This window comes from Littorina saxatilis, linkage group LG1, assembly GCF_037325665.1.
Source record: "Littorina saxatilis isolate snail1 linkage group LG1, US_GU_Lsax_2.0, whole genome shotgun sequence".
NCBI classification, from domain to species: domain Eukaryota; kingdom Metazoa; phylum Mollusca; class Gastropoda; order Littorinimorpha; family Littorinidae; genus Littorina; species Littorina saxatilis.
The window spans coordinates 14,549,986-14,559,498 of NC_090245.1; the positions used below are offsets into that span (position 1 = coordinate 14,549,986).

A 9,513-nucleotide genomic window follows, 5' to 3' on the forward strand; every position below is an offset into this window, starting at 1 on the left:
TGGGCAGGCTGTTGAACAAGCCTTTGAGGCGGCAGCATCTGATAAGAGGAGACTAGAAGAGGCGGCCCATATCTTGAGGCGTTTGATCATCCAGGCATACCGTTCAGCAGAAGAATGTCCCTGGCCACCACCGGTCTCATTCATTGCATCCCAGAAGATCCTGCCACCTCCAGTCCTGCTGAATTTCTTGAAGGTCATGCTTTCTGGGCGAAAAGAAACCTCAGACAGAAAGGAGAGGATCGGGCTCTCAATATACCACAGGACATCTGCTATGCCGTATCGAACAACGAGTGGAAAATGCCCAAACACATTGTACTCGCAACAGCAGTCAGACATCTGACAGGAAGTGCAGAGTTGCTCAGCATGCTGAATCGTTTCGGGCACTGTATATCCCACGGAGGCGTACTGCAGATGGAAACTGCCGTGTGTCACCAGATCATGCAAAACAGCAGCCTGCTGCCAACTACCATTCGTCCAGAGAACAATGTTGTGACCCACTTCTGTTGGGATAATTTTGACTTGCAGGAAGAAACAGTTTCGAGATCTGGTACAACACATTCCGCACACGGCATTATCATTCAGGAGGTCTCTGAATCAGTCCCACCTACAGGAGATGCGCGTCCTGAGCAAAGCCGTGACAGTGTTGAGTTCAGCCCTGAAGATCTCCCTCCTTGCTATGCAAAGCAGAAAGTGGAGCCTAAGCTCACCTTGGTGGACACAACTATTTCTGTGCCAGAAGTTGTGACTCACGCTTCACTCTCTGACTTTCTCTGGATCCTTGCTCGGCGTAAGTGTGCGGATGACCAGCACATTCCAGGATGGGCAGGATGGATATCACTAACTGGGAGAGAAGTGCAAGCCATACAAGAGCAGTCCGTTGTTGACTACATGCCTCCAGTCCTCCATCCAGTCACTGACAACGCGACAGTTCAGCACATTCTTCATCTGTCACAGTGCGCAACCAAAGAAGTGGACCAGGAGTGGACCTTGGTCACGTTCGACTTGGCAGTGGCAAAGAAAGCCTACATGATTGTTTGGCAAGATCAACGCTTCAACAATTGGTGGTCCGCCTTCAGGTGTTCCACCTCATGTGCTCATTCCTGAATGCCAGGTCCTATTCGCAGAGGGTGGAAGGCTGGAGAGGGAGGGGCTCTGGAGATTGAGTGGTGTGCATCAGACATCTTGCCAGTTGAACTGGTCGACATCCTCAGCAGCTCGTAGTGAGGATGATCAGCATCTGGACTGATCAGTGAATGGGTTAGCACTACTAGCGGATGTTTTGATGGAACTGGACCAGTATTTGTGTGACTTCTGTACATTGCTGTCCTACTTGTTTTTCAGCAACAGATGGTCTGAAACTGCTGACCAATCATTGCAACTCAGAACTTTAATGATGTGTATTTTTTGCAAAACTGCATATAGCATTGTACCGGCACGGTTGGCCTAGTGATAAGGCGTCCGCCCCGTGATCGGGAGGTCGTGGGTTCGAACCCCGGCCGGGTCATACCTAAGACTTTAAAATTGGCAATCTAGTAGCTGCTCCGCCTGGCGTCTGGCATTATGGGGTTAGTGCTAGGACTTGTTGGTCCGGTGTCAGAATAATGTGACTGGGTGAGACATGAAGCCTGTGCTGCGACTTCTGTCTTGTGTGTGGAACACGTTATATGTCAAAGCAGCACCGCCCTGATATGGCCCTTCGTGGTCGGCTGGGCGTTAAGCAAACAAACAAACAAACAAACAAACAAACAAACAAACAAATATAGCATTGTTCCTAATCACATGCAAATAAAAAAAAGAGTAGAGTACACATTATTGATACAATCATATTGCATCCTTGGACGACCCCACGGGGAACGGTTGATGCTTCATTTTTTTCTCCGAAATATTGGTTAAGATGGTGATAAAAACCGGAAGTAACAAATTTTGCTGCCAGAATTATAATGTAATGTAATGTAACAATATCAGAGCATCAATTCCCTTTCCATTGGTATCATTTTTGTTTATATAGGCCAGTTTTACGTCGTGAAAAGGGCTTCAGATGAGACCTACCCCCATTTTTCAATAGCACCTTGGGGGCAGGGTTACATATAAGGGCATAACTAAAGAAAATGCAGGAGCTCAGATGGCAAACAAGTGCCATGAGTCTTCATACTAAATGGGCTTTCCAGAAAAACTAGTGGTAAATCCCCCCCCAAAAATGTGATGGTGGGTCATGGCTATGTGAAGCACTAGTGGTGCCAGAGTAGAAAATAATTATATTCACTTTAGCGATAGTCCGCAGTAGACGACATCAAATGACACAGACTGTAATGATAACTCAAAACTCGTCATCGCTTTCAGCAAACGCGTCAAAGTCAACCTCCTCATCTTCTTCCTCGTCTTCCTCGTCATCCTCTTCTTCACAACCACCATCTGCCAGAAGATCGATCAGCGACACAGGTAGGATGGGCTTGAGGCACCACACGGGTTCCAGGACTCCGTCTGCATTTTTCGTCCATCCCTGCCCCTGGTTGTAGGGTTTGGGCCTCTCCAGAATGCCTTCATGAGCACGCTTGTACAGGGCAACGCGGTGGTTTACTCGCTGAATGTGCGGCATCAGAGCAGATTGGCAGGGAGGCATGCGGGCTAGATCGACCTTACACTTGGACGTGAGTTTCTCGTTGTCTCCCACCATCTTGCGGAGTAACTTTCCACGAACGACTGGTGCAGTCCTCTCCGCTGTACACATAGAACCCAAGAAGAGTGGCACAGTAGTCATGCCCCAGGGACTCTGCAAGCTCAGAGAGGTTGATCAGTTGCCGATGTTTTCCTGATCCCGTATACTGTCAACTTGATGGCTTCAGCGTGGTAGAGAAGAATGACAAAGATGTCCGTGTCCGGGGTTCTGACCACAGCGTTCTTGTATCCCAGCGCTGCGGCATGATGGAGGTACAGCACCACCCTGGTGTCAGTCTCTTCCTGGTTGCTGTAGATATTGGGAACCTCATGCACCTCTACCTGAAAACACAATGGCCATTAGAACATCTAGATTGGAGTCTAAACTGGAAAATATATGAAGACTCCAATCTAAATGTTCTAATGGCCATTGTGTTTTCAGGTAGAGGTGCAGGAGGTTCCCAATATCTACCACGCTGAAGCCATCAAGTTGACTGTATACCTGGATACGGGATCAGGAAAACATCGGCAACTGATCAACCTCTCTGAGCTTGCAGAGTCCCTGGGGCATGACTACTGTGCCACTCTTCTTGGGTTCTATGTGTACAGCGGAGAGGACTGCACCAGTGCATTCAAAGGAAAGGGGGAGGTGGGGCCCCTTAAGAAACTGGAGAAGAACCCCAAGTTTCACACGGCATTCAGGCAGCTTGGTGACGACTGGGATGTCAAACTTCGGGTGGTGAAGCAGTTGGAAGAGTTTACGTGCCTGATGTACAATTACAGTCGTGAGAAATCAGTTGATGTCGTTCGTGGAAAGCTACTCCGCAAGATGGTGGGAGACAACGAGAAACTCACGTCCAAGTGTAAGGTCGATCTAGCCCGCATGCCTCCCTGCCAATCTGCTCTGATGCCGCACATTCAGCGAGTAAACCACCGCGTTGCCCTGTACAAGCGTGCTCATGAAGGCATTCTGGAGAGGCCCAAACCCTACGACCAGGGGCAGGGATGGACGAAAAATGCAGACGGAGTCCTGGAACCCGTGTGGTGCCTCAAGCCCACCCTACCTGTGTCGCTGATCGATCTTCTGGCAGATGGTGGTTGTGAAGAAGAGGATGACGAGGAAGACGAGGAAGAAGATGAGGAGGTTGACTTTGACGCGTTTGCTGAAAGCGATGACGAGTTTTGAGTTATCATTACAGTCTGTGTCATTTGATGTCGTCTACTGCGGACTATCGCTAAAGTGAATATAATTATTTTCTACTCTGGCACCACAATGGGACTCACCATGTACAGTGTTTTGGGGACCCAAAGAGCGCGCTGGATATATTGTCCTGGAATATCATTACATTTTGTCAGTATCAATGTGTGTAACTTGCACAAAATCAAACATTGTAACATTCAAACCAAGAGCTATCACGATTTTGATGTGTATACGGTGTAACAAGATATGCTTAACATATCAATGTGCGCCTTTTGTCTTCAAACACTAATATTCCATCCATTTTCAATCGTTTTGGCGCAGCATAAAATAATTCGGATGATTGACACGGGTTGCCGATTAATCGGTACGCCTTGTGAAATCCACAAAAACGGAAAATATTCAAGAACAATCAACAATTTTGTACAACAATGAGTGCAAATGTTGTTGCTATTATCCCGTTCAATCTTTTATATTCAATACTTGTCTTTAAATCTTTCATAGTTTAGGCTAGAAAAAAGACAATTTGTCATGTTTTGGGCGATTTTGTACCCACAAATCTGAAAATAGCCCATTAATTCCATGGTCATCAATATTTCAATATCAGTGTGAGATCAAAAGTTATTAACATTAGTGTTTACCATAGTTTTTGTTCAATGATAGTTTTTCTATCTTCAAATGTTGAGGCTCTTAGCCGCAAAAATTCGGACGAGTTACCTGGACTGCCGTTTAATTGGTATGCTTTGTGAAATCCACAAAAACGGAAAAGTATTAAAAAACAATCAACATTTTTGTACAACAATGAGAGCAAATATTGTTGCCATTATCCATTGCTATCTTTTGTGTTCAATACTTGTCTTTAAATCTTTCATAGTTTAGGCTATAAAAAAGACAATTTGTCATGTTTTTCGCGATTTTTTGTCAGAAATCTAAAAATAACCCATTTATTCCATGGTCATCAATATTTTAATATAAGTATGATAAAACAAATGGTTCACATTGGTGTTGTGCGTCTTTTTTGTTCAATACCTTTCTTTCTATCTTTCACGGTTGAGGCTCTTTCCGGCTATGGGGAACACTCTTTGTTGCGACCCGATATTGCCACCCGGGGTGGTTCCAGAGCCTTAAAGGGGTACTAGGGAACCGATTTCTTGATGGTGCGATAGCTGACCGTTTTCAGCACATATTTTACTATCTAGAAACGACAATTAGAAAAATATCTGAACACTTGTTGGTCAGCGCTTCTAGCCACTAAACTACTTGGTCTGCGTGCTTCAACGCTACTTATCTGTGTGTGTTTTTACCCAGAGCCGACCCTTCAAACCCGCCTCTGACACAAACCAACACTCAACACGCCTGTGCCGCGGTCATCATTGACAAGTACTGGGTCCTCACACACGCCCTCTGTTGTTATTTGTGAGTCTTTGCCTCTTTTTTTAAAAATATTTGTATATATTTACTTATTTATTTATTTATTTATGTATTTGTTTATTCATTTTTATTTTAAATTTTAATTTTTAATTTTTTTTTAGATTAAAGTGTATAATTATCTCGAATGGTTTTCTGCAACTCTCTTTTACCGATCTGGCATCTTCATATTGAACCGGACCTTAACTGAAGCATTGGAAATTTGATTAAAAAAAGAAAAGGAAAAGCAACAACAAAAACAACAAATAAACAAAGAAACGTCGGTGGGATACACGTGTTTTGAATCACTCAGCAGGTGTTATAAATTAAATGGTTTTGATCTGCACGAATGTTTGCGGTGATTAGTATGTGTGAAAAGAGTTCATTTTCGTCAAAGTTCACTTTCTTGTGTGTTGCTGAAAGCAAGCTTGGATCGTCAAAACATCTCTGTTGAAAACCGGCCATATACATTTTACATAAACTATCTGATAATTTAAACAAGTCGCGTAAGGCGAAAATACAACATTTAGTCAAGTTGTTGAACTCACGGAACGAAACTGAACGCACTGCATTTGTTTTACCAAGCCTGTATACTCATCAGTCCACCGCTCGGGGAAAGGCAGTAAAATTGACAAACCAGAACAGCGCGGTAGTGGTTGCGCTGAGCGGGATAGCACGCTTTTCTGTATCTCTATTCTTTTTAACTTTCTGAGCTTGTTTTTTTAATTTTTTTTATCCAAATCTATATGTTTTTGGAATCAGGAACCGACAAGGAATAAGACGACATTGTTTTTAAATCGATTTCGGAAATTTTATTTTATTCATAATTTTTATATTTTTAATATTTAGAGCTTGTTTTTAATCCGAATAGGACATATTTATATGTTTTTGGAAATCAGAAAATGGTGAAAAATAAGATAAAATTGTTTTTTGATCGTTTTATAAACAAAACTATTTTAATTTCAATTTTCCGATTTTTAATGACCAAATTCATTAATTACTTTGTAAGCTTCCAAGCTGAAATGCAATACCAAAGTCCGACCATTGTGAAAGATTGCTTGGCCAAAATTTCAATCAATTTGATTGAAAAATGAGGGTGTGACAGTGCCGCTTCAACTTTTACAAAAAAACGAATATGACGTCATCAAAGACATGTATCCAGAAAAAAAAGTCTGGGAATATCATTCCCAGGAACGCACACACACACACACACACACACACACACACACACACACACACACACACACACACACAGAGACAGACAGACAGACACACACACACACACACACACATACACCACGACCCTCGTCTCGATTCCCCCTCTATGTTAAAACATTTTGTCAAAACTTGACTAAATGTAATAAGAATGGCTTAAAAACTATATATATAAGCAGGCCTAGATGATTTACTTTGGTTGTAACTTGCCCTTACCAAGTGGTGTAATAGATAATGCCTTTTACTTAAACGTGAAGCCTGTTCTTAAAGGCATATGTACTCGATGACTATACACGCTAATTGCTTTACCAACAGCTGGAGACATGCTAAATTAAGTTCCCTGCAAAATATTGTGGTCTAGGACCCCTTCAATGTTGAGATATGTTAATTTTCATTTTGATCTGGATCGTCCTATTTATAGATTTGGCAACACATGTAACGTTGATGCAAGGGAGCTAACACCGCGGCTTTGTTGACATCCTCACTTTTTCAGAGGCTAGAACAAGCTGTAATGCATGTATTATGGTCCGCGCATGGTGACATATCGTCATTATATGGTCTTATGGTGCGTTTGACATCGATTATGGGCAAACTACACTTTGTAAACACGGGAGCGCGTACATATGCCTTTAACTGGACGAAGTCGACTACGCGAAGTTTACTTCGCAAAGCTGGCCACACGAAGCTTTCGCACTGAGTTTTCGGTAAAAATAATTCGCAAAGTCGACTTCGGGCTCAATTAAGGACGGGCTTAAACCGACCAATGAAAAATAAACACAACATCAAACACCTACCTCATTTATTTCAATTTTTTTTAGCGGAAATGGCCGAGTGGATGACGTCAGCACCAATTTTGTGGTGGTGGCTGGAGAGTACGATTCGGGGGCAGTGGACGACGATCCTCGCTACCCAGGAATTCAGCCACTGGAGCAGTTTGTACCAGTGTCTAAATGCTTCGTCAACCCGGGTTATGGCCAAATCGAAACCATTGCCAACCTGGATCTCTCTGACAACAACTTGGCCAATGGTAAGGCTTTTGGCTTGCGGCATCCCGAAAGGGGCTCAACTCAAAACTCAAGACTCAAAGATGTTATTGGCCTTAAAAAACCCAAGTAAAATTGCCTCGTAGTGTCAGGTTTAAAACACAAAATACATCTCATTTACTTACAGTTCAAAATTGCACTAAAAAGATCCAAGACTTTCTAAGCAATCACCCCAGAAACAGACTCACACACATACAGACTCACACACACACGCACGCAAGCACGCACGCTCACCCGCACGCCCACACACACGCACGTACGCACACACACACACACACACACACACACACACACACACACACACACACCCACACACATCCAGTGCATGTATATCCAGTGTTGTTCTAAAGCTAGGAGGACAATAGATCAGTTGGAAATGGGCTTAAAGTCTGTACAGGTACAAATTTGCTGGTTAAAAACCCCCATTGTTTTGTCACAACTCCTGTATGTGTTTAAACGGTCGACCGGCTAGAGACTGTTAGGAAAACTAACTACACTACTCACAAAAAGTTAAGGATCACTATGAGAAAACAGGTGCTCAATAAAATCAGTTCGCTACTGTTATTTATTTCTCAGTCGAACCAAATTGTTATGAATTCTTGTTCAGCTGTAAGTGGGCGATGTTGTGTTAGTGGAAACATTGCACGGGATTCTCTACTACTGAGCTTGGTAGCAAAAGAAAAAGCGGAAACTTGCGAAAAAGGACCTTGTTTTGGACTGTTCAGCCTGAACACATTGCACAAGCCACATGGAAAAACCATTATGCACATGCAAGCACTGCTGTCTATGTGTGAGATGCTGTCACTTGCTTGGCTTTTTGAGAAGACATACCACCAGTATTAGGCACTATCTGACAATGCCTCCATGACGAAAATTGAACGAGTTTGAGAAGGGACGAGCTGTTGCATGGTTCCAAGATGGTGTCCCCAAGCGAGAAGTGGCCAGGCGACTTCACGTGTCCATCTCGGTCATTGTCAGACTGATTCAACGTTTCACAGCCACTGGGAGGGTCCAGGAAAGACGCAGACCTGGGCGACCAAAGAAGACAACTCCACGTGAAGATCGTCTCATTGAACGACTAGCCTTGCAAACAAGAACAGCCTCTTCCAGCATTATTCGAAGGCAGCTGAGGGTGGCAACTAACACCAACATCAGCCAGCAGACCATACGGAATCGCCTTCATGGGTTTAACCTCCGTTCTCGTTGCCCAGCTGTACGGCCACGCTTAACTCCAGCCCATAGGGCAGCACACCGCGCTTTCTGCAGACGTCACGTGAGGTGGACACGCCAGCAATGGTCCCAGGTGCTGTTCAGTGATGAATCACGCTTCACCCTGAACCACAACAACGACCGACTGAGGGTCTGGAGGCGCCAAGGGGAACGCTACATTGACGCCACTGTCCAAGAAAAGGTGGCCTTTGGTGGAGGTTCTGTAATGGTCTGGGGGGCCTTCAGCCTTCACCACAGAACACCCTTGTTTCATGTACAGGGTAACATGACTGGCCTCCGATACCAGGATGAGATCCTTCGACAGCTGGCTGTGCCTACACTGCAGCAGATGGGACCGCAGGCTGTCTACCAGGATGACAACGCTCGCCCCCACAGGGCAAGGGTGGTCAATGACTTCCAGCAGCAGTCTGGAGTCAACAGAATGGAGTGGCCAGCATGCAGTCCCGATCTCAACCCGATTGAGAACCTCTGGGATGAGTTGGATCGCAAAGTGAGGAGCAACCACCCCCCTCCCAGGGATGTCCAGCACCTCTACCAGATGCTGCAGGCTGAGTGGAAGGCGCTTCCACAGAGGATCTTCACCACCTTGGTCAACTCTATGAGGACTCGCTGCGTCGAGTGCCAGAACAGCCAGGGCGGTTACACGCATTACTGAACTTTTGGGAGCATCTGAATGCCATGTCTTGTGATTTCAACGACTTTGTGAAATTAAATTTCGATACGTACACACTTTGATAAAATGTACAGACCAAACGATTGCTCGAA

General features: G+C 44.5%; 1 protein-coding gene across 1 annotated transcript in view; it reads left to right on the forward strand.

The window, feature by feature from the left end:
* The first annotated feature begins 5,118 nt into the window (after positions 1 to 5,118).
* LOC138962540 (plasminogen-like) overlaps positions 5,119 to 9,513 on the forward strand; it is a 10,561-nt gene continuing 6,166 nt past the window's right edge. Inside the window, exons 1-2 of the mRNA XM_070334385.1 lie at positions 5,119 to 5,269; positions 7,294 to 7,502. The gene's annotated coding sequence lies outside the window, so the exon portion shown is untranslated. The remainder of the gene's footprint in view (positions 5,270 to 7,293; positions 7,503 to 9,513) is intronic.